The sequence below is a fragment of the Jaculus jaculus genome, chromosome 4 (assembly GCF_020740685.1).
Source record: "Jaculus jaculus isolate mJacJac1 chromosome 4, mJacJac1.mat.Y.cur, whole genome shotgun sequence".
Lineage (NCBI taxonomy): Eukaryota > Metazoa > Chordata > Mammalia > Rodentia > Dipodidae > Jaculus > Jaculus jaculus.
The window spans coordinates 81,693,198-81,718,606 of record NC_059105.1 but is presented as its reverse complement, the minus strand read 5'-3'; the positions used below and the strand labels follow the sequence as shown (position 1 = coordinate 81,718,606).

General features: G+C 40.2%; 1 non-coding gene across 1 annotated transcript; it reads left to right on the top strand.

The window, feature by feature from the left end:
* The first annotated feature begins 320 nt into the window (after nt 1–320).
* On the top strand, nt 321–428 carry LOC123460481. Its single transcript, XR_006637034.1, has one exon. It is a non-coding gene; the product is annotated as a U6 spliceosomal RNA (small nuclear RNA).
* The last annotated feature ends 24,981 nt before the right edge of the window (nt 429–25,409 follow it).

Genomic DNA, 25,409 nt, shown 5'->3' with positions numbered 1-25,409 from the left:
AGAAAGGCACACAGGGTCTCTGGCCACTGCAAACAAACTCCAGATGAATGCGCTACCTTGTGCATGTGGCTTGCATGGGCACTGGGGGAATCAAACCTCAGTCCTTAAGCTTTGCAGGCAAGTGTCTTAAACACTGAGTCATCTGCTCCTCAAACTTCCCAAACAGTGGCACTAACTGAGGATCAGGCATCCAAATACATGAGTTTGCAGAGGACTTGCCCCCTCCAAACCCCACCAACTACTCTGACGCTGAGATCTCGGACTCTCAGCCTCCAGTGCTGTCAGAAAACAAAACGTCTGTTTTGAAAGTCACCCAGTCTGTGCTCGCTTTGGCAACACATATACTAAACTTGGAACAATATGGACAACATTAGCATGACCGCTGTACAAAGATGACACAAGGGGCTGGAGAGATGGCTTAGTGGTTAAGCACTTGCCTGTGAAGCCTAAGGACCCTGGTTTGAGGCTGGATTCCCCAGGACCCACATTAGCCAAATGAACAAGGGGACGCACGCATCTGGAGTTCTTTTGCAGTGGCTGGAGGCCCTGGTGCGCCCATTCTCTCTCTCTCTCTCTCTCTCTCTCTCTCTCTCTCTCTCTCTCTCCCTCTTTCTCTCTCTGTTGCTCTCAAATAAGTAAATAAAAATAAATGAAAAAAAATTTTTTTAAAAAGATGACACACAAACTCGTGAAACGTTCCATATATAAAACATAAAAGTCAACCAGTCTAAAGGTGTTTTGTTAAGGTAGCCTGGCTGACTAATATATTTTGATTAACAGGGTAATCTTATAAGTATCCAATATAAAATGTCAGGATTTTTTAGTGAACTCGTGGAAACCTTCTGATCAGGCCGATACTTTATTTGCTGACACGTGACTGGGTTCACTATATTAATTATAGTTGTAGGCTATGTTCCACCCAGTTCTCTTTTAGATGAATTATGAAGTTATGATCTCTGAGCTGGAGAGGAACTTCGGGTCATTTGATTCATCTTCTGGTGTTGCAGATGAAGTCCTGAGTCCTGGAGTGCTTCAGAGGTTTAGCAGAAGCCACGTGGCTGGAGCAGAGGTTTCCCGGGATCGTGTTCTCCTCTGCCATGCCTCAGTGCACAGCATCAGTCTCAGGGGGGCTGGGGCAGTAGAGATGAATTAGCCCGAACCAGAGCTCCCAGAAAGAGTGCCAAAGTTCCCTTTTCCAACTACCTTTTTTACATCTTACCTAGAAGAACAGAGAAATTGTGACTTGTTTCTTTATAAACTTCCTTCTGACCTTCAGCCTCCCAGCAGAGTGCAGGGAGTGCTTGGGTTGAGGTCATCTATATTTGCCAATAGACATCATCACCTCTTCGATTTAAATAGTCTTTTACAATTGGCTTATCTGGGGTTATTTTTATTGTATGTTTGTTTGCTTGAGACAGGATCTTACACTGTAGCACAGGCTGGCCAGGAATTCATGGCAATCTACTTGCCTTAGCTTCCCAAGTCCTGGGATTATAGGCACGAGTGATTACATTCAGTGCTGGGGTCTCTGCTCTCTCCTGGCTCATCTTCAAAGTGGCTTTGAGTCAGCATGACATCTCCCAAGGCTCCCAGTCTGGCCTGACTGCCTGTGCTGAGTTACCCTCCCTTTGGGTGCAGAGATCAAGTAGCCTGTCCTTAACCCGGACCTCCCCTGGCTCCCTGATTCTATCAGTGGCTCCTGTCACTTTTGTGATGGGTGCTACAGTGAGCTCTGGGCCCAAAGCCTGAGTTGGAAAAGAAGTTCCATTAGAACATGGCTATGCCTGTCAACTCACGAATGTATCATTGCTGATTTCAGCTGCAACAACAGACATGAGTGTTCTTTTTTTCCCTTTGGGCGTGTGCATATGGTGTGTGTGTTGGGATGCATGTGTATGGGAACATATGCACATGGGTGTGCTTGTGTGTGTGAAGGCCAGAGGTTGTCGTTAGGCATCTTCTTTGATCACTCTCTACCTTATTTACTGAAACAGTCTCTCATTTTAACCTAGAGCTCACAGATTTGACTAGTGTAGCTAGCCAGCTCATCCAGGAATCTCCCCTATCTGTATCCCATACACTTAGATCACCACCACGTCCACCCAGCATCTGTGTGGGTCTTGGGGATCCAATCTCAGGCCCATATACTTGCACAGCAAGTCCTTTACCCACTAGGCCAGTTCCCCAGATTAAGATTAAGCCATTCTACACAGACTTATTGTGCTACAAAGCCAAAATGTTTACTATTACACTCTTTATAGGAAAAGACTTGCCAACTGCTGCTCTATACCAGTGCTGTCCAGAGGAACTTTCTGTCATGGAGATGCTTGCTGTCTGTACTGTGTGATACAGTAAGCCACAGACACGTGCTTATTGAGCACTTGAAAACTGGCTAGTACAACTCAGGAAGCAAAATATAAGCTCATTTAATTTGGGTTACATTAAGTAGCTCTATATGTTTAGTGGCTACAGTACAGTCCTATATGCTTGGAACAAGCTTTGGGAAACCAGGAGTTCAACCTCTGGATTTCTCACTACTTCCCTTGGCTTCTCCATTATTACTTCTGGAACGTGTGTCCACATGCAAGGCGGTAAAGCAGGGGTATGCAGCTTTTCTTCGGCAGATCAGAGAAACACATAATGGTCCCTGGTGATCCAGACTGTTTTATATCTATCAGAGATTTACAGACCCAAGGTGTGACTTAGGGATAGACTATGGAGAGCAAATGCTAGCCTACTTCTTTCTCCATGATCCCTTAGGTATGGGTGAGCAGGCATCCCCTCCTTTCTCATATAGCTGAGACTTCCCTAATGCTTTATCTTGCTCCTCCCTGGATACCATTGATTCTTTTTCCTTCTGAGGACTATCAGATGGATGAGTTGCAGAGATAGAAACCAGCTTAAGTATAAGGGAGGTCCATCAAACTGGCATTCCAAAATACTGTTCTTGATAGAACTGTTACATTAACTCGATTTATGTTTGGTTAAAAGCCTGACTATACTCAGATTCAACACACATTTGTTGAGTTCCAGACATATTTCAAGTATTCAATTTATTGCTAGAAAGTAACCAATCTACTCCTCCCCATTTTCTGTTTTTCTCCCCCAACCTCACCCAAGCTGGAGAATGCTTTTTCACAATCAAGCCTTTGAGTCTGCTTTTAGCAGTCAAAGAGTGAATGTTTGTAGTATACCCTTTCTTGGTGACTTTCCATCTTCTCTGTATGTCTGGAATAGTTATCCTGGTCACCTTACATGAATCATTTGCTCTGCTACAGCCACACCTCATCATTGCCTCTGCTTTTTCTCCCACAAGAAACGTGCTGTAATGACATCACCAACTAATGTGCTGTCCCCCTCCATCCTTAAAGTGCAGGGGCCCCTACTCCACCCACTACCCCACTCCATTCACTGCCCTGTTACTAGTACACCAAACTGAACATAGGCACTCAAGCTACTTTTTTTTTGAATGAATGTGAAAATCAGGGATATACCTTGTAGCATAACTTTAATTTCTTTTTTCAAGGTAGGGTCTCACTCTAGCCCAGGCTGACCTGGAATTCACTATGTAGTCTCAGGGTGGCCTCGAATTCAAAGCAATCCTCCTACCTCTGCCTCCCAGTGCTGGGATTAAAGACGTGTGCCACCACACCTGGCTTAACTTTAATGTTTAAAAACTCTTCACAGATGGCCCCTGAGCCTTGGAGAGTGTGATAGAGATTTCTCGCTGGTTGTCAATAAAAAGTTAATAAAAAGAAAACAAATCTCCTTCAGTAGCAGGTATAGTAGGCCTGTAATGTCAGCTTTCAGGAAGCTGAGGCAGGACAATTAAGAGTTCAAGGCCAGCCAGAGCTACCTAGTGAGATTGAGAGGGAGAGAAGGGGGGAAGAGAAGAGGAGGGGAGGAGATGAGACAAGAGAGAGAAGAGAAAGAAAAGAGAAAGGAGAGGAGAGATCCTTAAGCTCAAGATGATTGTTTGTAAGAAGCAATCTCCTTCTTTGCCCACACTGCCCTTGAACTCCTGCTTATCCTTCTTCTTATCCTCCTCCTTCAGCTTCTCAAGCAATTGGGACTACAGACCAATGACACTGTAGCTGACTTTAAAAAAAATATTTTTATTTATTCATTTATTTGGGAGAGAGAGAGAAAGAGGCTTAGAGAAAAAGAGAGAGAAAGAAAGAAAGGGCATGTTAGGGCCTCCAGTCACTGCAAATGAACTCCAGATGTATGTGTCACCTTGTGTGCCTGGCTTACATGGGTCCTGGAGCATCAAACCTGGATTCTTTAGCTTTGCAGGCAAATGCCTTATCTGTTAAGCCATCTCTCCAGTCCTGTGACTGACTTTTCATACTTCTTTTTGTTTTAAAAGAAAACTTTATTACAAATTCTGTGGCCCAGATTAATTAATGAAACGAATGTTTAAATTTTCAGTAGTTACAAATTTGGGGGGTATCTTTTATTTTGTAATTTTTACTTTTGGATCTTTTGTTTTTTTAAATTATTAGGCTTAAAATTATTAAATGATATTTGAAATTACTTGGGATGATTTCAGATTCTTTTCCACATTAGTATCTTTGGCATTATGTCTTAAATTAGGCTTTTTTTTTAGAAAATAAAAGGGCTACCAAATCAAATGTTGATTTGTTTGAAATCAAATTACACACATGCACACACACACACATGCACGCACGCACACATATCATATACCTCACAAAAGATTGTCACTCTCACCACCATCAGCAGTCCTGGAAAACACTGAAATAAAGTTTTCTTTCTCATCTTGCCAAGAATGTGAAATTATTTAAGAATTAGAAATGGGATAACATTTAGTTACTTAATGAAAATAGCATAGATTTCCTATTCTGGGGAAGTGATAGAAATCTCTACAACCTCATCAGATGGAAAGTAATGGCTTTGAAAATGCAGGCATTGGTAGAAAAGAAGAATCAATTAAATTGTTTTTGCAGCAGTAATTACAGATTGCAAGGTTATGGTTGTGTTTAAGAGATTGTGAATGGGATTTTACCTTAGGGTCCACTTAATATCAGGGTAGTGAACCTAAGGACAAGCACGTCTTGATAAGCTCCCAGTTACTTTCTTGCCATGGAGAATTACCTGGGCACATTTCTTCCAATATTCTCCTGATTTCTATGCACAGCCTCTGCCATACAGATAGCCCAAATGCAAAGCCAATTCTGAGAGACTCAACACTGAAGATGATACTAGAACCTCCAACATTTTGTTTAACTTGGATAGAGATGGGTGCAGAGGCAGAAGTGGCTGTGTAATCACGTGTAATTCTCTGTGCTGTCTTCTCATCATTTATAAGACATTTCAGATCACCAACGCAGGTGCTTACAGAGGCCTGGCATCTATTTGTGAGAAAAGCCTATCAGCTGGGGCTGGATAAGGAGTTACTCAGGACTGTGGGAAACTAGGCATGCATGACACCCCCTAAGCCATTCGTACACAAATGGCTGCCTCTGGCACAGGTGATTGCTAAGACGATCTATAAATCAGTTCTTTCCTTTGGGAAATTGCTTTTGAGATCCTTCCACACAACTTATTCATTGCCCCTTAACTCCAATTTTGCCCCCTTTTTTTTTAATGTTCTCTGTGAAAATGAAGCTGGGCCCTTTAGCAGTTTGAATCTTCCCATTCTGTAGCTATGTCAGAAGAGGGCGCTGGAGAGACATTACAGAAGAGTCTTTCCCTTCTTACCTCTCCTCTTCTTTTTCTTTATATGCTGTGCATTACACCAGGGCCTCACACATATTGAATAAGTGCTCTTCCACTGAGCTGTGTCCTCCGCCCAGTTTCTTTCTGATTCCGCATCATGAGCAAGTTCTGCACCATTCAGCTATTGGAGATGCATCACTTCTCCCACACTCCACTCCTGTAGCATAGGTGACTTCCTAAGCATGCAGTTCCCACAGTGTAGAAGGCTTCTCCAGTGGCTGGTGCTGGCTTCTACAGTACACCTGGTCTCAAGAAGCTTTGGAAACATTTACAGCATAATCTGTCTATTGAGACGTCTCTCTTTGAACAGCTTTCCCAGACAAGTTAGATGGAGAACGTTCAACAAACCCCAATGGCGTGGCATTGGTGACTCCATTTTCACTTTGAAAGCCATAGCTATACCCTGCAACAATGTCTCAGTTGGGCCAGGCTTCTATCACAAAGCACCATACACTGGGTCGCTTATACTCAACAAGAATTGATTTCTCAGTCCTGATGTCAGAAAGTCTGAGATCAGTTTGCCAGAGTAATTGGGTTCCAGTGAGCCCTCATACTTCCAGGGTGCACCCTGCTGACTTCCTTAACAAGAGCATTAATCTGCACTTCGGGACCTAGCCCCCTCTCAAAGGCCCTATCAAGCCTGAATCTTAGCCAGGCATGGTGCACACACCTTTAATCCCAGCACTTGGGAGGTAGGAGGATCCTCATGAGTGCAAGGCTATGCTGAGACTACATAGTGAATTCCAGGTCAGCCTGGGCTAGATTGAGACCCTACCTAGAAAAACAAACAAACAAACAAGTCTGGATCTCAGGCTTGGGGTGGAAGGAGCTCCTTCTCAGATGTACCATCTTAGTGGTTATAAGTCTAGTATTTCTGTACTTGGTTTTCTCTTCTTACTAGCCAATTCCCAATTACTCTAATCTCTTCTTACAGCTCTTGACATGAAAGTTCTTTGTTCAAATGAGTGTCCCAAGATGTACTCAAATAAACATCATGAGCTTTCAGTAGCCCTCTCATTTATGTTGACATCATGTAGACAGAACGACCCTGTCCAGCCAGAGAACCATCCCTCCATGTCTCCACCAGGAAATCAGACAGGCCTGTAATATGTGTTCAAGTCTCTCAGCTAGAGTCAGTCCATCATAAACCACCTGTATTTGATGGGGGATATACCTCCTAAGGACATGCAAAGGCATATGGTTTCCTCAGTTAAATATGGAGCTGGTACCAGATCCCTAGTATACTAACTCCAAGCCAACATTCTTTCCTCCCTTGCTACACTGACACTATTTAGAAAAAAAGTGTTAAATAACTATTTCTATATGATCTCATAAGATACTCAACTTATAACGATTGGTCTAAGAAAGCCTTGCAGGTAGGACAGATGTTGGCGCAAGATGGGAATTTGACATCAGAGAGACAAGGAACTATTGACCACTCAGGGGACTGAGTGTAAGTGAATTGACGTTATAAAGTGAAAGTATCTACATTATATGGCTGGCATGATGAAACAGGGCCACATAAAGGAAGCCTCTGTTCTCACTAGACAGATGTAGGGAAAACAAGATAAGTAAAAGCAGATAAAATCATAACAAAGCAACAGAGCTTGGTGGTGAACATCTGTACCCCAGAAGTTGGGGGATGGAGGCAGGAAGATCCTGAATTTGAGGTCAGTCTTAGTTACATAGTGAGTATCAGACCAGCATGGGACTCAGAGCAAGTCCCTGTCCCAAAAGGAAAAAAATCATGACAAACCCATTTATTTCACTTAATTATTTTTCTTACACATTTCTGTCATATAATTTTTTTTAAGTTTCAAAAGCCTTTTCCAATGGATTTTTCCTGATCTGCCGTTATTTCTGCTTCCAGTTTGTGGAATGTGTTTGAATGAAACAGTCATCTGAAGGGCGGAGCATCATACTACTGCAACCATCGTTCTTTCTCGGTCATGCAAATAAGCAGGAAGCTGGCTGTGTTCATAAGTGCACATCACATCACCAGAGCTCCTCCCCATCTGCCAACCCCATTCTCACAGACATACAGGCTCTCCTATGTGATGGCCTCCTGTGATTGACATCTGAGATCCACACAACCTTGCAAACATCCCTGGCCTTAGTCCCTTGAAAATCCTGGAACCTCCTTTGTGTATCCTTTCTTTCTTCATATTTTTTGACAATTTTATTTATGTATATAATGCATTTTAATCAGAATCCCCTCTCCAGGGAAGTCTTTTTGTTTGACTAAGATATTTGGATTCAATAAACTTTACAGCGTTTCGCATTTCTTTATTTGCAAGGTAATATTTGCCATCCTTTATTTTGCTCTTATAAATCAGGTATTTAAATTTTCTCATTTGTAGTTTCCCAACCATCCTGCATGACAATTACTATTATTTTCTCTTTACAAGTAAAAAAGCAAACAAACCAAAAAAAGAGCCAAAAAAAAAAAAAAAAAGAAAGCATGGAAAGATGATAAACTTGCATAATGATAGTTGGTAGTTGGCTTAAAATGAATTATTTCAGCTCCCCACTCTGCCTCTTCAGGTGTGATTTGTTAGTCCATCATTATGAAACCAAACAGCAGTCCTGTTCCCTGATACAACTGTCCATGCTGTTTGCCAGTGCCTCCAGAGCAGAAGATGGTCTCTTTCTGACAGTTACTTCCATTTATTCACACACTGATTGATCCCAAGAACAATGCATTATTGGCTATATTGTCAGCCTATTTTTGTGTCTTGGAGTTTATTAAAGCCATACTTTTCTTTCCTGGCCAGCTTAAATCAGAACTGGCTAAACTGTGGAAATGCTTTTTTTTTCTTTTTCTTCCTTGGAACAGAATTACAAATTTGCCAAAAATTCCAGCCTCCACATCATGTTCAGCAGACTGCATCCTTTTTACTGTGGGGCTGAAGATGGGATTAGGGCAAAGTTGTAGAGGATTAGAATTGGCACGGCGCATCTTTGTGCCCCTGGCCTTTTGTTCACCCTAACGGGCTCTGAGGAGAGGGGAGGAAAGTGGTTTACAAACTTAAATCATTAGAAAAACAATTCATCTTGTAGCATTTCAAGACAATTTATTTAAAGACATTTGTTTTAAAGTAGCTTCAAATAAAATGTGTCCAAAAAGATAATGTGCCGTGCCTACGTCCTGTTCTAGAGGTTGATTTGCAGTGTTGTCCTCCTCACATGAGTTACAAACATGAGATTTAAGAGCTTCCAGGAAAACACAGGAATAGATTCATTCTTATACATTAAATCAGAATGCAGAAGAAACGTGTGAAGTGTTGATTTTGGAAAAACATGATCATAAATTCAAAACGCTGCGTATGTCCATTCTCTAGTGCCTAGCAAAGATGGTGTCTGCTCTTATTGCTTAACCAAAGTCAAGGTTACTTTAAAGACTATCTTGTGTGCCCAGGACCACATTCTCTAAAAACACACACACACACACAAAAAAAAAAACACATTTATTTATTTACTAGAGAGAGAGAGAGAGAGAGAGAATAGGCATGCCAGGGCCTCCAGCATTGCAAATGAACTCCAGATGCATGTGCCACCTTGTGCATCTGGCTTACATGGGTACTAGGGAATCGAACCTGAGTTCTTAGGCTTCACAGGCAAGTGCCTTAACTACTAAGCCATCTCACCAGCCCCACACTCTTTATGTTTAATGATTTTATTTTCCTGAGGATCAGGTCATTAAATATGTCACATATATACAAATATATATATATGCACACATACATACCAGGGCCCCTGACACTGTAAACAAATTCCAGATGTATGTGTCACTTTGTGCATCTGGCTTTATGTAGGTCCTGAGGAATTGAACCTGGGCCATCAGGCTTTGTAAGCAAGCATCTTTAACCACTGAGCAATCTCTCAAGCCCCTGCATATTACTTTTGTTCATTGAAGAAACCATGGGCAGCAAACAGGGCATACAAGCCACATGGACAAGTGCCCCAACAAAAAAAGGAAGAATATGTGGGGATGAGTTTTAAGGACTGAAATGTATAACTCAAGATTTTATATCCAAGACTATGAGCTTATGATCGGATGCTATTGCAGGTGCAGGGTGATATGGTTTTGCAGAACATGTGTGTGGTTCTTCCCTGCAAGTGGTGTGATGGGTCCCAAAACTCCACATTAAACCAACTCTTGGAAATTCTATACCTCTCAAGGAGAGGATTAAAAATCCCAATAGCCAGTCTTGAAACACAAAGAAAATTTGTCCATAACTGTGGGTAGAGAAACAGTCTCTAGTAAAAGACTAGAATAAAAGTTTCATGTCTGGTTGTATAATTATAATTTAGGTTTCCTGCATTGTGCCAAAATCCTCAGAATAAGACATTTGTTCAAAAATGGTCCTAGACTGGAGATGTACATGAAGTCTTTGGCAGAAACAAATATAAAACTATTGTCTAAGGACACTTTTACAAGCCAATGTGTACTGGATTCACATAGACAAAACAGATATGGGCTCAAATACAAAAATTACAGATAAAATGAGAAAGCATTCTCTAATGGGTAAAATAACAAGCAGGAAGATTAACATAGCCAAGATCTTGAGATAATTAAACAACCTGAAAATGATATAAAATAACCATATTTAAAACGATTAAACAACGCAGTAGAAATATGTAGAATAAATAGGATACAACATAAAAAGAACAGGTATACTTTTTTCTTTAAAATAATTTTTAGAGACACAGAGAGAGGGAGACAGGGAGAAAGAATTGGTGTGCCAGGGCCTCAGCCTGTACTTGGTATGATTGAACATGCATATTGTTCAGTTGAATTTTAGAATTTTTCTGTATTTTGTTCCACTTAGCCTACTAGAATACTTGCATAGCAGGCAAACCCAATACCTAAGGTCACTCCTGCTGTTACTCTGAGAGTCCTTTAAGAGCCACACCTGGCACATCTGATATACATATCTATGAATACTGCAGATCAAAGACATAGGTTTGCAGATCAGATCTGTCTGCTTGTTACCTCCAAGAAACTCACCTCTTCATAAAAGATGGACATTATCTTAAGGTGAAAGTTTGGAATATGGTATTTCAAGCAAATGGACCTTGGAAACTAGCAGGTGTTGCTATCCTAATATCTGATAGGATAGACTTAAAGCCAACATTAGTGAAGAAAGATAAAGAAGGTCACTTTATATTGATAAAGGAACAATTCAACAGGAAGACATTACAATTTTAAACATACATGTACCAAACATGGTTGTTCCCAATTTCATCAAACAAACACTGCTAGACTTAAGGTCACAGATAACACAATGCACAGTTGTTGTGGGTGACTTCAATACCCCACTCTCATCAATTGACAGGTCATCCCAGTAAAAAATAAAGAGAGAGACATCTGGATTAAATGATGTCATAGAACAAATGGAACTAATAGATATCTACAGAACATTCCATCCAAATGCTGCAGAATACACATTCTTCTCAGGAGCACATGGAACATTTTCTAAAATAGACCATATGTTAGTACACAAAGCAAATCTTAACAAACAGGGAAAAATTGAAATAATTCTTTATATTCTATGGGATTAAACTACAAATCACTTACAAGAAAAACATACACAAAATCATGGATACTAAACATTACACTACTGAATGATGAGTGGGCCATTGAAGAAATCAAAAAAGGAAATAAAAAATTCATAGAATCAAATGATAATGATAACACAACATACAAAAAACTTTTAGGACATAATGAAGGCAGTCCTAAGTGGGAAATTTATAATTTTAAGAGCCTATATTAATAAATTAGAAAGGTCTCAAGTAAAAAAAAAAAACTCAATATTTCACCCTAAAGCCTTGGAAAAAGAACAAGACAAACCAAAAATCAGTAGATGGGAGGAAATAATGAAGATTAGGGCAGAAATTAATGAAACAGAAACCAAAAAAGCAATACAAATAATCAATGAAACAAAGAGTTGGTTTCTTTTTTTACATTTTTTTTCTTTTTTTTTTTTTGAGGTAGGGTCTCACTCTAGCCCAGGCTGACCTGGAATTCACTATGAAGTCTCAGGGTAGCCTTGAACTCACAGCAATCCTCCTACCTCTGCCTCCCGAGTGCTGAGATTAAAAGCGTGTGCCACCATGCCTGGATAAGAGTTGGTTTCTTGAAAGAATAAACAAGATTGATAAATCCTTAGCAAATCTCACCAAAAGAAAGACAGAAGCAAAATTAATAAAATTAGAGATGAAAAAGGTACCATTACAACAGATATACCAAAGAATTTCAGAACATTATAAGGACATAATTTCAAAACATATTATAGTCCACTAAGTTTGAAAACCCGGAAGAAATTGATGATTTCCTAGATTTATGTGACGTAACAAAATTAAATTAAGATGAGATTAACCATTTAAATAGACCTATAACAAGTACAGAGGCCTAAGCAGTTATAGAAAAAATTCTCCCAACTAAAAATAGTCCAGGCCCAGATGGATTCCCTGGTGCATTTTATCAGACCTTCATTGAAGAACTAACACAAATGCTTCTCAAACTTTTCCATAAAATAGAGAAAGGAGGAATACTACTGAACTCTTTCTATGAAACCAGCATCACCCTGATAACAAAACCAGACAAAGACAGAACAAAAAAAGAAAATTACAGACCAATCTCCCTCATGAACATAGATGCAAAAATTCTTAACAAAATATTGGCAAATAGAATATAAGAATATTAATATTTATGACAAACCTACAGCCAACATAATACTAAATGGGGAAAATCTTAAAGCTTTTCCACTAAATTCAGGAACAAGGCAAGGCTGTCCACTGTCTCCACTTTTATTTAATAAAGTACTAGAAGTCTTGGCTGTAGACACTCATAAAATGGATACAAATTGGAAAGAGATCAAATTATCATTATTTTCAGATGATATGATTCTATATATAAGGGACCCTAAAGACTGATAAACACTTCTAGCAACATAGCAGGATACAAAATAAATACACAGAAATCAGGAGTGTTCAGCCCTGAAATATCTCTATCACTCTTTCCAATGCTCAGGACCCATTGCAGAAGAGGTGGTGGAAAGAATGTAAAAACCAAAGGAAGGGTAGAACTTCTTACAATGCAATTGTTCAGACAGAAATTTGCCTTAATACGCGTGACGTCACAGTGCCATGTACTACCTTCACAAGACCCTCATAAGAGGAGGAAAAGATGATGACACAATAAAAGAGAGATTAAAGGAGAGAGGGAGGGGGATATGATGAAAAGTGGATTTGTGAAGGGGAATGAGTGTATGAGGAAGGAATTTTTATTGTCTGTAATTATGGAAGTGTTCAATAAAAATAGTTATAAAAAAGAATATGAAGTCTGAGCTGGGTGTGGTACTACATGCCTTTAATTTCAGCACTTGTGAGGCCACGGTAGGAGGATCACTGTGAGTTTGAGGTCAGTCTGTGACCACATAGTGAATTCCAGGTCAGCCTTGGTTAGAGCAAGACCCTACCTCAAGAAACAATAAACAAACAAAAAAGTAAACAAAGTCTGAAATGCTCCAAAATTTAAAATTTTGGGGCATTGACCTAACAGTCTACAAATGATAAATTGCATATCTGACTCATGATGGTTCAATGTATGCATATTTTGTTTCATATACAGCTTTTTCTTTAATTTGTATTTACTTCTGAACAGAGAAAGAGAGAGAGAGAGAGAGAAAGAGAAAGAGAGAGAGGCAGACAGAGTGAGTATGGGTGCACCAGGGCCTCTTGACACTGCAAACAACAACTAGATGAGTGTGCCACTTTGTGCATCTGGTTTTATTTTACATGGGTACTGGTGAATCAAACCCAGGCTGATAGTCTTTGCAAACAAGTGCCTTTAACTGCTGATCCATCTCTCCAGCCCCTCCTGTACAAAATTATCTGAAAAATTATATAAAAGAACTTTTAGGCTACATGTATATAAAACATAATTAAATTTTGTGTTTTGACTTAGGCATCACACCCAAGAAATCTCACTATTTACATGTAAATATTCAAAACTGTGAAAAAACTGAAAAATTCTGTTCATCAGCATAATGGATAAGGTACTCAGCCTGCACTATCATTTATATTTACCTAATGTGTATTATATAGTACTATGTATATAATTGAATGTTGTATTTAGTGTATATATGCTCATATGTAAATAGCTTAATTCTGCTTGTGAAATTATACATACCTACTTAAAAGTAAACATTTAAAATCTGCCCCTCAAAAGAAATTTATCAATGTCCTACTTTCAGAACAGTGAAAATTCTTTCACATATTTCTTTTGAGGAGCAAGCAAAGATAATCTATGGTAAGGAAGGAGGTAGGACTTTAATGAAATCTTTCTTTTTTAAAAAATCAATGGCATCATGTTAACAATGTTTGACATTTGTGTGACAACTACAGACACTATTATATGCTCATGTTTACTATTCATGTTTCATCTCCTTTACAAAAGAAATTTTAATATGATAAGTAGCACAGAGGCATGGCCATCAGCAATCAATCACTGAAAGAACAGAAAATAAACAGCAAAGCCAAGGTGAAGCGTTTAGAAGAATGACACTTTTGAAAAGTCATGACATAACTAAGGTGAAGCATTAACAGAAAAGCGGATGGAACCATCATTGCATAACCCAGGGTTTCTAACTCTTTAGCAAAGAGTTATTGTTTAGCCAATGTATTTCACTGTAGTGTTGGGAGTGCCATAAAACACACTGTTCTCTTCCACTCAGCTAAACCCAAGTTGAAATCAATCAGCTCTACGATGGCATGACTTGTAGGGCCTAGGATTCTCCCTTCAGAAGATGTTGGCTGCGTTGTCCCGCCTGTGCCCTCCTGGATAGCGACCTCAGTAACGTGACTCATTTGTGAGCCAGTTAGGACAGAACTTTTGTTGAGTTCTAAGAAACTTTGCCCACTCTACTCAAGGAGTGGGTTGTGCAGATTTACAGAACTGCTTCCCCCAGGGGGGCTGCTTTCCCAGTGCACGGCATGTTCCTGTACCCAGTGTTCAAAAACAAACACAGGCTTTCCTCCAAGGCCCAGGTCACTGGCAGGGTGAGGGACGGGCAGCCAGTAAGCCCACGAGGTAGGCACAGTAGCAGCCTTTGGCTGTGTGTCTTTGTCTCACTTTCAGGGACCATGCTAGAAGTATGGACCTTGCTGCTGACTGTGTGTTGAACTGGGCTCAGCTTTTGATGTAAAACTATAGGGAAATGGTGAGCCAGAGGAGAGGTAAACAAAGTACTGGGGGCAACTTTTCAAGGTCAGGTTAATATTTGGCAACAAGATGATTTTGAAGTCAGCTGTAGGATGGAGGTATTTCCTAGAAGTAAAACAACCCTCAGGGTCAAATTTTGCAGAAATACTCACTAAACTGGCATCCTACTTCTCTTGAAGATGCAGATTAAATCCTTTCTTTAAAAAAAAATTTTTTTAGTTGTTTGACAGAGAAAGAGCAGGGAGAGAGAGAGAGAGAGAGAGAATGAACATGTCAGGACCTCCAGCCACTGCAAATGAACTCTAGATGTCTGTGCTCCCTTGTGCGTCTGGCTAACGTGGGTCTTGGGGAATTGATCCTGGGTCCTTTGGCTTTGCAGGCAAACGCCTTAACTATTAAGCCATCCCTCCAGCCCTCAAATCCCTTCTCTTGTGAATGCCAGTCTCCTTGGACACTTGTCTTCTGATAGACTCCAACATTTGCCTGTATTGTCTAGATGAAAAGAGCTTCTTCCCCAAATTTATGGTTCTGTAGGAATTCCAATCTCAGGCTTCTTGTAGGATCCTGGCTCATTTAGCCTCTCTCAACTCCCATTACCTTATCTGAAAATCAAGGAAATAAAAATGCTCATCTTGGGCTGGAGAGATGGCTTAGCAGTTAAGGCCCTTGTGGGAAAAGCCTAAGGACTCAGTTTCGATTTTCCACTGCCCACACCAGCCAGATGCACAAGGTGGCACATGCATCTGGAGTTCATTTGCATTGGCTAGAGGCCCTGGTGTGCCTGTTCTCTCTCACTCTCTACCTGCCTTTTTTTCTAAAATAAATAAATTTTAAAAATTGTTTTAAAAATGCTCATCTCATGGTGGTTGTTGTGAGGATTAAATGATATGCAGCACAGAAACTGCCTACTCAAGTCCAGCCCAGATTAATCTGAATTAACATTGGTGTTATCAAAATCATCTTTGTTTCAGTAAGTCTTCCTTCTCCTTCAGATTGCCATCCACAAAGGTGGTTATTTTGAACGCAGAAGAAAACTTTAAAACTTTATTCTTTTTTGGTATTGATGTAAAACATCATTTTTGTTTGTTTGTTTGTTTCTAGTGAGCCTGTGGAGTATACTTTAGGTTCCAATAATAACATTACTTCTTTGGTTCTCAAAGGCTCATGGCCATTCTATAATATAAAAATGCATTCAACCCAGCTTCAAGAGTCCCCAGTCTTACTAACACTGTTTAAAAGTCAAAATTCAAACTCTCTTCTGGGAGGACTGGGAGGATAGCAACAAGGAACCCATCAGGGTAAACATTAAATCCTGTAGCTCCATGTCTGTCATTCCAGGGATGTGGTGGTATGATGTGAATTCCATTAGGCCTTTATGGCCTTGATGTTTGTAGTTCACATGGCCTCGCTTTTGGAACGACTCCACTTAGTCCCTGGAGCTGTCCTCAGTAGATGTTCCACATTCCTGGCACTGCTAACATTCTGGAATCTCCACCAGAATTTAGGCCTCACAGCTTCATCCAACAGCCTCTCAAGAGTCTCTCAGTCTGCTACACACTGCCTAGCCTCATTAGTTTTTCATAAAAATTTTGGTGCAAGCCTCCATGACCCCAGTAACTTGCATCTTGCATATTGGCAAAACCAGCTGCCCCGCTCCAGACAGTACCAAGTGCTTCTAACAGCTGGACCAGTAGTTGCACCCCTGACCCCTCAGTACCTGAGTGTCTGAACTTGGGAAAAGCCTGATCCAGGAATCCCTTTACCAACAAGGTGCCCCAATGGAGCTCACTTTTTAAATGAAAATTTGTCAAATTAGTTGGAACCTGTGATGACTGATGTCTTCCTACTTCCTAAAATGTGCTTAGATTATGTTTCCTATTGTTCTAGTGAAAATTATTGGTTTTTCATTATTAATGCTAATAATCTCTTTAACAACTATGGCCTCTTCGTTCTGATTTAAATGTGTTGGTATGCTTTTTCTGACCCAGCTTCACTTAATTTTTTTTTTTCTGTTCTATTTTTTGCTTCCAGTTTTCACTACAAACCTGGACAAAGCATTCATAAATAACTATGCCACTTCTTGAAAGTTATGTACACTTAAAATTTCCTCTAACTTAATTAGTTTATTACTTTTAAATTCAGCCTCACTCAAGTTTTCAGGACATACTCCTTGCCAGAATGTAATACAAATGTCCACTAGTCCAATAACCAATAGAATCGTTATTCATATCTGTGGTGGTTTGATTCAGGTGTCCCCCATAAACTTAGGTGTTCTGAATGCTAAGTTCCCAGCTGATGGATATTTGGGAATTAATGCCTCCTGGAGGGAGTGTATTGTTGGGGGTGGGCTTATGGGCTTTATAGCCAGTTTCCCCATCCCAGTGTTTGGCACACCCTCCTGTTGCTGTGGTCCATCTTCTGTTGGCCAGGGGGTGATGTCCACCCTCTGCTCATACCATCGTTTTCCCCTGCCATCGTGGAGCTTCCCCTTGAGCCTGTAAGCCAAATAAACCTCTTTTTCCCAGAAGCTGCTCTTGGTTGGGTGATTTCTACCAGCAATGCGAACCGGACTGCAACAATATCCAAACTTCTTGAGCCTGGATTTCACTGTCCTTATATTTATCAAAATCCTGTTTTTCTCAACACCAGAAATTGTCCATTAATATCTGCTTAAGATATTCTAGGGATTTTCCCCTCTGCATTTCTAGACTTTTCCAAATTATTCTCTGTTTCAAAGGTCTAATAATCACATGATCAAGTTTGATAGCAATAACAACCCCATTTCTTTGCCGCCAATTGTTCTCTATTAGTTTCTTTTGAAAAACTATGACCTTAACAACTGACACAAGCAACTTAAGAGAAGAAAGAGTTGTCTCCTGGTTTCAGTTTGTTATATCAGGGTAGGAATGGTGGAGCAGCTTGGTTCTTAGTGGTGGGAAAGAGGGGTGGAAGCTGTTCATGCCATTATAGACCAGGAAATAGAGTGATGCAGCAACCAGAGGTTAGGCTACATTGTAGTTAGCTTTGTGTTGCTAGCAATAAACACCTAACCAATCTGATGGGAAGAAAGTTATTTATTTTGGATTATAGACTTGAGGTGAAACTCCATAATGGCAGGGGAAAACATTACATGAACAAAAGCTGGACATCACCGCCCAGCAAATATCATATGGACAGTAGCAGCAGGAGAGTGTGCCAAACCCTGTCAAGGGGAAGCTAGCTATAATACCTGTAAGCCTGTCCACAACAGTATAACTCCTGCAGGAGGATTTAATTCCCAAATTGTAATCAGCTGGTGATCAAGCATTCAGAATGCATGAGTTTATGGGGGACACCTAATTCAAACCACCACATTCTGCCCCTGGCCTCCATAAACTGATGACCATCTACTATGTAAAATGTAATACATTCAGTTCAACTTTAAAAGTACCTATAGGGCTGGAGAGATGGCTTAGTAGTTAAGGTGTTTGCCTGTAAAGCCTAAGGACCCTGGTTTGATTCCCCAGGATCCACATAAGCCAGATGCAAAAGGGGGTACATATATATGGAGTTCGTTTTCAGTGACTAGAGACCCTGGCATGGCCAGTATCTCTCTCCCTCTCTCTCCCTCAAATAAATAAATAAATATTTCTTTAAAGTACATATAGTTTTTACAGCATCAGTGGTGTTCAAACATCCCCAAAGGCCATAATACCAGAAAAAGAAAACCATAATGGCACAAAATAAATACACTGCAGAAGATGGCATTGGACAAAGAAAGATTGAAGTAATTCAAGATTTAAGATATAGATGGAAAACAGCAAATTCTTTAATTCCAAGTTCAACAATTCTAACCAGTGACAAGTCACTAAGATCAATAATTCTAATCAGTGATGAGTCTCTGGAGTTCAAATTCTACCCTTCCAACCATGCTGCTAACAGCCTGAGGAACAATGTATCCCATACTGGCAGTTCTCCTTGGCAGCTCTCCCATAGTCCTGGCATCTCCCTTGGGTCTTCACTGCAACCTGTGATTCATTCTCATGGCTCCATCAGTCTTCATGAAAGGACTTACCACAACCCTACCTCTCATTACCCATGGCAATTTCCAAAAATCAAAACTGCATTGCAAATTCAATAACCCTCTCATTCCTGAATTTGTTATACTCCATAGTACCAGGGGGCTGCCAACTTGTTAATACAGGGTAGAAGTAAAATCAACTTTGAAGAGGAAGACACACCTTCAGCATTCAGGTCCCTCAAAGAGTGCTCTTCCTGCTATCCCAGTGCAGATCAGCTGGCCCAATCACAATATTTGTAATCTCTGAAACAATTGTAGCTGAATAGGTGACAATTTCAACCCAAAGATTTCATTTCTTTCTGTGCCATATCCATCTGCTCATACCAGTACATTTTTATGCAGTGCAACCCTGTATAAGTTCTCAGGAGATAGGAAGAATAGAGCTAGCCTCTCACACAAACTACTTCTAGCCCAGACCTAACAAAGTTCTTTCTCCTTTTTATTGTAGTCAGCTCCATGTTGCTGGGATGAACTTCCAAACAGACACAGCTTATGGGAGGAAAGGATTTTATTTCAGTTTACAAATCAGAGGAAAGTTTCATCAATGACAGAAGAAGCTGGTCCTCTCCAAGCAGAGATACCACCAAATAGCCAGCCCCATAAGCAAGCACAAAAACAACAGCAAAACACCAGAAAACTGGCAGGCAGCAAGTGAAACCTTGGCTGAGCTCAGATTGCCTCTTACAGCTTTAGGCTGGAATCAGATCCAACCCCAAACACACCTTGGGGCTGGACCTCAGGATCAGCACCTAGTGACTTTACCAGACAAGGTGCTGGAAATCTAAGTTTTAATAAAACACCTGAGATTATTGGGAGACGTACATTCAAACTACTGCACCATAATAAGCCAAACCTCATAGTCCATAGTTCTTATTGCATTCATATTTTTAAATTTGACCAGAACACTCTATCAAGCTGTACTTACAGTAGTATAAGTTGTTTCTTAGATCAAGGTTTCAAATCCTTCCACATTCCTCCCACAAATCAGTTTCAAAAGGCCAAAAGCCACACCATCAGATTTCTAACAGCTATTACCCCACTTTTTGTACCAATTTACTGTTGAAGTTAGTTTTTAGTTGCTGGAAAAAATCATCTGACCAAAAGCAGCTGATGGGAGCAAAGGATTTATTTTGGCTTATAAACTCAAGATGAAGCTCCATGATGGCAGGAAAACTTATGGCATGAGAAGAAAATGGACATCACTTCCAAGCAAATATCAGGTGGGCAATAGCAGCAGGACAGTGAGCCAAACACTGGCAAGGGGAAGCTTACTATAACACCTATAAGCCTGCCCCCAACAACTTACCTCATCCAGGAGGTTCTAATTCTCAAATTGCAATCAGCTGGTCACCAAGCAATCAGAACACATGAGTTTATGGGGGACACTTAATTCAAACCACCACAGGCCATCACCTTGAAAGGCTCCTTTCTAGTGACCTACTTAAACCAGCTAGGCCCCTCCTCTTAAAGGTTCAATAGCCTCCCAAAAGAGTGGCACCAGCTGGAGACCAATTGTTTTCTAACACATGAGCCAATGTAAGACATTTTAGTTCAAAACACAACATTCACTTACCACAGAGTAGTTGCTTTATAATCAAGACCCAGATGATATATATAACACCTTCCATGTGGAATCTCCTAACTAGAAACAACTTCTGTAGAATGGTTGACAATAATAAAATCATTCTTTCTTATAAACAAATGATCACACAATTTGAAATTGTGCTTTCATTTATTATTTAAATGTATTATTTTCCAAATAGAAATCCTTAACTATACATGTTTTAAATATTATGGAGAATATTTCTGGGGGAAAAAAAATCAAAAGTTTATAAATCAAGAAGAGTTATTTTCCTAAAGGAAATTTGTATGTTATAAAGATTCCAGATGTCAGTGTTCTGTGAGGCTTGGGAAATCTGGCCTTGGTTTTTATTTCTTCATCTCATACATAATCATAAACATTTTTATAACATGGCCATGGTACTTTAGCACCCTTGGACTGAAAACAGGAGGCTGCAGTCTGGTGCAAAGCTTTGGGATACATATGGAATCATCCCTGTGGCTTCAATACAAGTCAGCTTCCACTAGACCATGCCAGAGTAACTTGTTCATGGTACAGCCTTCACCTACTATTCCTTTGCATGATCCTGCTTGAGAATCTACTGCAGACAGCACTGCATTTTAATAGAACTAAGAGGGAAAACACCTCAAAGAAGACAAGTGCAGCCACTAGCGGTGGTGCACATATGTAATCCTATCATGTCGGAGGCTGAGGAAGGATAACCAGGGGCAGCTTGGGCTGCATAGCATTCCCAACATTGTACTGTGTGGTGTTCTTACTAGGGATACAATTCTCTGTCTTATAAAATTTATAATGGATATAATAATCACTACATAATGAGTTCCAGGTCAGCCTGGTATAAAGTAAGACCCTACCTCAAGAAATTACACACACACACATACACACACACACACACACACACACACGCACACACACACACACACACATACACACGTACATATCAAGTGAGGAATCTGAAGCCAAGCAACCTACAAAGGCCCTCCCTTAGTGACTTACTTCTGCCGGTTAGGCCCCCTCTTTCCAAATTTATAGAACCTCCCATAATTGTGCCACCAGCTAGGGATCAATCATCCAAACTTGAACCTATTGATGACATTTCAGATTCAAGTGGTAACAATATCACTTTTCATAGTCTTTTTCCAGCCATATAGCCTAGAGAGGCTGAAACTCTTAAGTCTTAAGGAGAAGTTCCACACCTAAGTCAGGCCACATTCAACATGGACAGAGGATGAGCGCCATACTCCACCAAGGCTAGATAGCCTACCTGCATCTCAGAACTCATGGACTGTGTCCAAGTATCTCTATATTTCTTACAAAAAGTAGTAGACAATGTCTGATGGGTAACTTCTTTATAGAGTCAAATGACAGTAAAAACACTCTTTCTCTTAATTACTAAGGAATCAAGTAAGCCCCACTCTATATACCTAATACAGTTACTGTCACCTCACATAGGAGCAGTGGGCAGGATAAAATAAGATGTACTTATTTATACATTTATCTCAAAGAAAATGAATGGCAAGTGTACTGTCACTAGTGTCTGTCCCAACTCCGGAAGGATGGGAATAGTGAAGAAGATTAAATGGACAATAGAAGAAAAGCTATCTCTTCTTTGCATAGGTATATAATAACATTAACCTATAGTCCATCTGCACTGTAAAGGAAATAATTGTACACTTTATATAGCATTCTTCTCTCATAAAGTACTTGTGGTATCTGCAATATACTGGAAAATGAATTCTTAGAGAATGATCAAAAGACTGAAAAAGCTTTACTATTGGACATGAGGAAAAGACCATTAAAGACATGCTCACCATACCACAAAATAAATTGTATTTAGTTCAGTTTCAGTGTCTCCATAAGCTTTACAACTTTGAGACTGTTCCAAAGTCCCAAGTCTTACCTGAGATTCAAGGCAGTCTCCTAACTGTGAGTTCTGTAAAATCAAAACAAGTCACATACTTCCAACATATAATGGCACAGAATGAACATTTCCATTGAGCTAAGGTATAACAATGAGAAACTGGTCAATACAAAATCAATAACCATTATGTAAATATCAAACATCTTCAGTTCAAGTCCATTATCTATAACCAGTGAGAGCAGTCTCTGGATATCCAATTTCCATCCCTCCACCTGCCCTGAGTAGCCAGGGAAAATGTCCATCTTGAGCCAGTAGTGTTTCATGGTAGTGTTAGCAGAGTCCTGGTATGTCCAGTGCACCTTTGATCTCCATTCCAAACCACATTCCATCTTTAACTCCATACATTGGCCTTTAGAGCCTTTAAAACAGGGATATCCTGTTTCCCCATGCCTCATCTCAGCAGAAGCTTCTATTTAACTCAGACAATGGCTTCACTAGCCACACAAGAACATTTCCTAGTTTCACATGCATCTCAGCAGTGGCTTTGGAACTGTGTACACTTCATGACCCACTTCCAAGTATTTTTCATGCATCCAAAATGTTTACCACATGTGCAGTGACACAGACATCTGTTAATCACAGTAGCAAATAAATTTTGACCTTCGACCTTCAAAATACTTCCTTCTAGTCATCTTTAAAAAGAGTTTGCATTTCTACCATTCAGTCTTTCCTGGCTGGACCTCACCTTATGCATCCTTTTCATTGTTTCAATATAAAGCAGTTAATCTGACAATAGCATCGTCAGTAACCTAAAACCTGTCTCTGTGCCAGTAACTTTAAATGTGTTTGAATTTTTCCAACTGTAAATCTTATATCTTTTGGTTTTATACCTTCTGTCAAGCACATTAGTTCATTTCTTTCAAATTCAACCTTGTTCAAACTCTCTGAATATGGGCAGTAAAATGCAGCCACCCTTTACGCCAGCATACCAATTCCAACAAAGTTCTTTGTTGTCTTTTCTTCCCCTTTGAACATTCATAAGCCAACACAATTCTCTCTGCACTTAGCACTTTAAAAATCTCACCAGAATAGGCCATAAAATTTGGTTTACAACTCTGGGAGACATCTTCAGTTCCAAGTACCAATTCTGTCAACATTGGCCCCCATACACTGATCACAATACATGATGTGAAATACAATGCATTCATCCAGTTTTAGAAGTCCCAATAGTTTTTAAACAATCCCAATGATATTCAAACATTCTGGTAGTCTAAGACCTTTTAAATGAGCCACAATACAACCCCCCTCCCCCCCAAAAAAACATAATGTCACAGAATAAACATTCATACCTCAAAAGATTGTACAGGGCATAGCAAAGAAATATTCAACCAATACAAGGTTTAAAACATCAACATCAGGGCAAACATCAAACTCTGTAGCTCCAAGTCCAATAACTGACCAGTGTCAAGTATCCAATTCAGATAATTCTAACCTCTGACAAGCCTCTGGAGTTCCAATTCTGCTCCTCCAGCTAAGCTGTTCACATTCCCAGAAAACTTCATCCAGTGCTGGCAGCTATTCTTGGAATCTATCCCATAGTCTTGGTGTCTCCAATGGGTTTCTGCTGCAACCCATAGTTCATCCTCATGGCTCCACTGGGCCTACACACAGGTAATCCAACAAACCTGCTCCATACTTCCCATTTCCATTGCCAAAAATACAAAACCATGTTGCAAATTCAATGACCCTCTCTTTCTTGCATTTATTATACTTCATAATACCACATAGGGTGCCAATTTGTTAATCCAGGGGGGAATAAAACAGACCTTGAAGAAAAGGACACTCCTCCAGCATTCAGTTCCCTTCAAAAGACCGCATTCTTTCTGTTGTCCCAGTGCAGCTCAGCTGGCCCAATCTCAATGGTTGGAATCCCTCATACAATTGCAGCTGAACGGGCAGCAGTTTGGACCCAAAGATTTCATTTTTTCTGTGCCATACCCCTATGCTCACATCAGTCCATTTCTATGCAATGAAACCTTGTACAAGTTCTCAGGACACAGGCATAACAGCAAATCTCTCACACAAACTGCTTCTAACCCAGTCCAGGCAAAGTTCTTTCTTCCCTCATAAGCCAAACCTTAAAGTCTATAGTTCTTACTTCATTCAAGTCTTTCCACTCTGACCAGAATGGTCCATCAAGCTGTAACAGCACTGCAAAGTGCCTCTTAGGCCAATATTTCAAATCCTTCTACATTCCTCTTGAAAATCAGCTCTAAAAAGCCAAAAGCCAGGCAGTCAGGTTTCTAGAAGCAATGACCCCACTCTTGGTATTAATTTTACTGTTGCAGTCAGGTTCACATTGCTGGCAGAAATCACCTGACCAAGAGCAGCTTGTTGGAAAAAAAATGTTTATTTCAGCTTAGAGTTGAGGGGAAGCAGGGGAAAATGATGGCATGAGCAGAAGGTAGATAGCAGTAGAGTGTTCCAAACACTAGCAAGGGGAAGATAGCTGGCTATAACATCAGGAAGTGTTAATTCCCAAATTGCCATCAGTTGGAAACCTAGCAGTCAGAATACCTAAGCTTATAGGGGATACCTGAATGAAAACACCACAGTGACATTCATTCATAGTCACACCACCACACTGTGCACTTCAGCAGCTACTGAAAGGTGGGTAAGAGGAAGAGAAAAAAAATCATACTGAGTTAGGATCCAGAAAGCTGCCAGGTTCAGCAAAAGTCAGCAAGTAGCTATATGAGATAAGGCAGAGGTTTCCCTTGGACAAACAGTGAGAAAATTCAGAGTGTCAGGATTTTGGCCAAGATCCAAAGAAGACATAAAAAGAGAGAAAAGAGAAAGTTTTGCTTTTTAAGTTAGAACTCACAAAGGTGAGCAGGTGTCCCAGTGAAGATGGGCAAGTGCCTGCATCAAAGCAGGG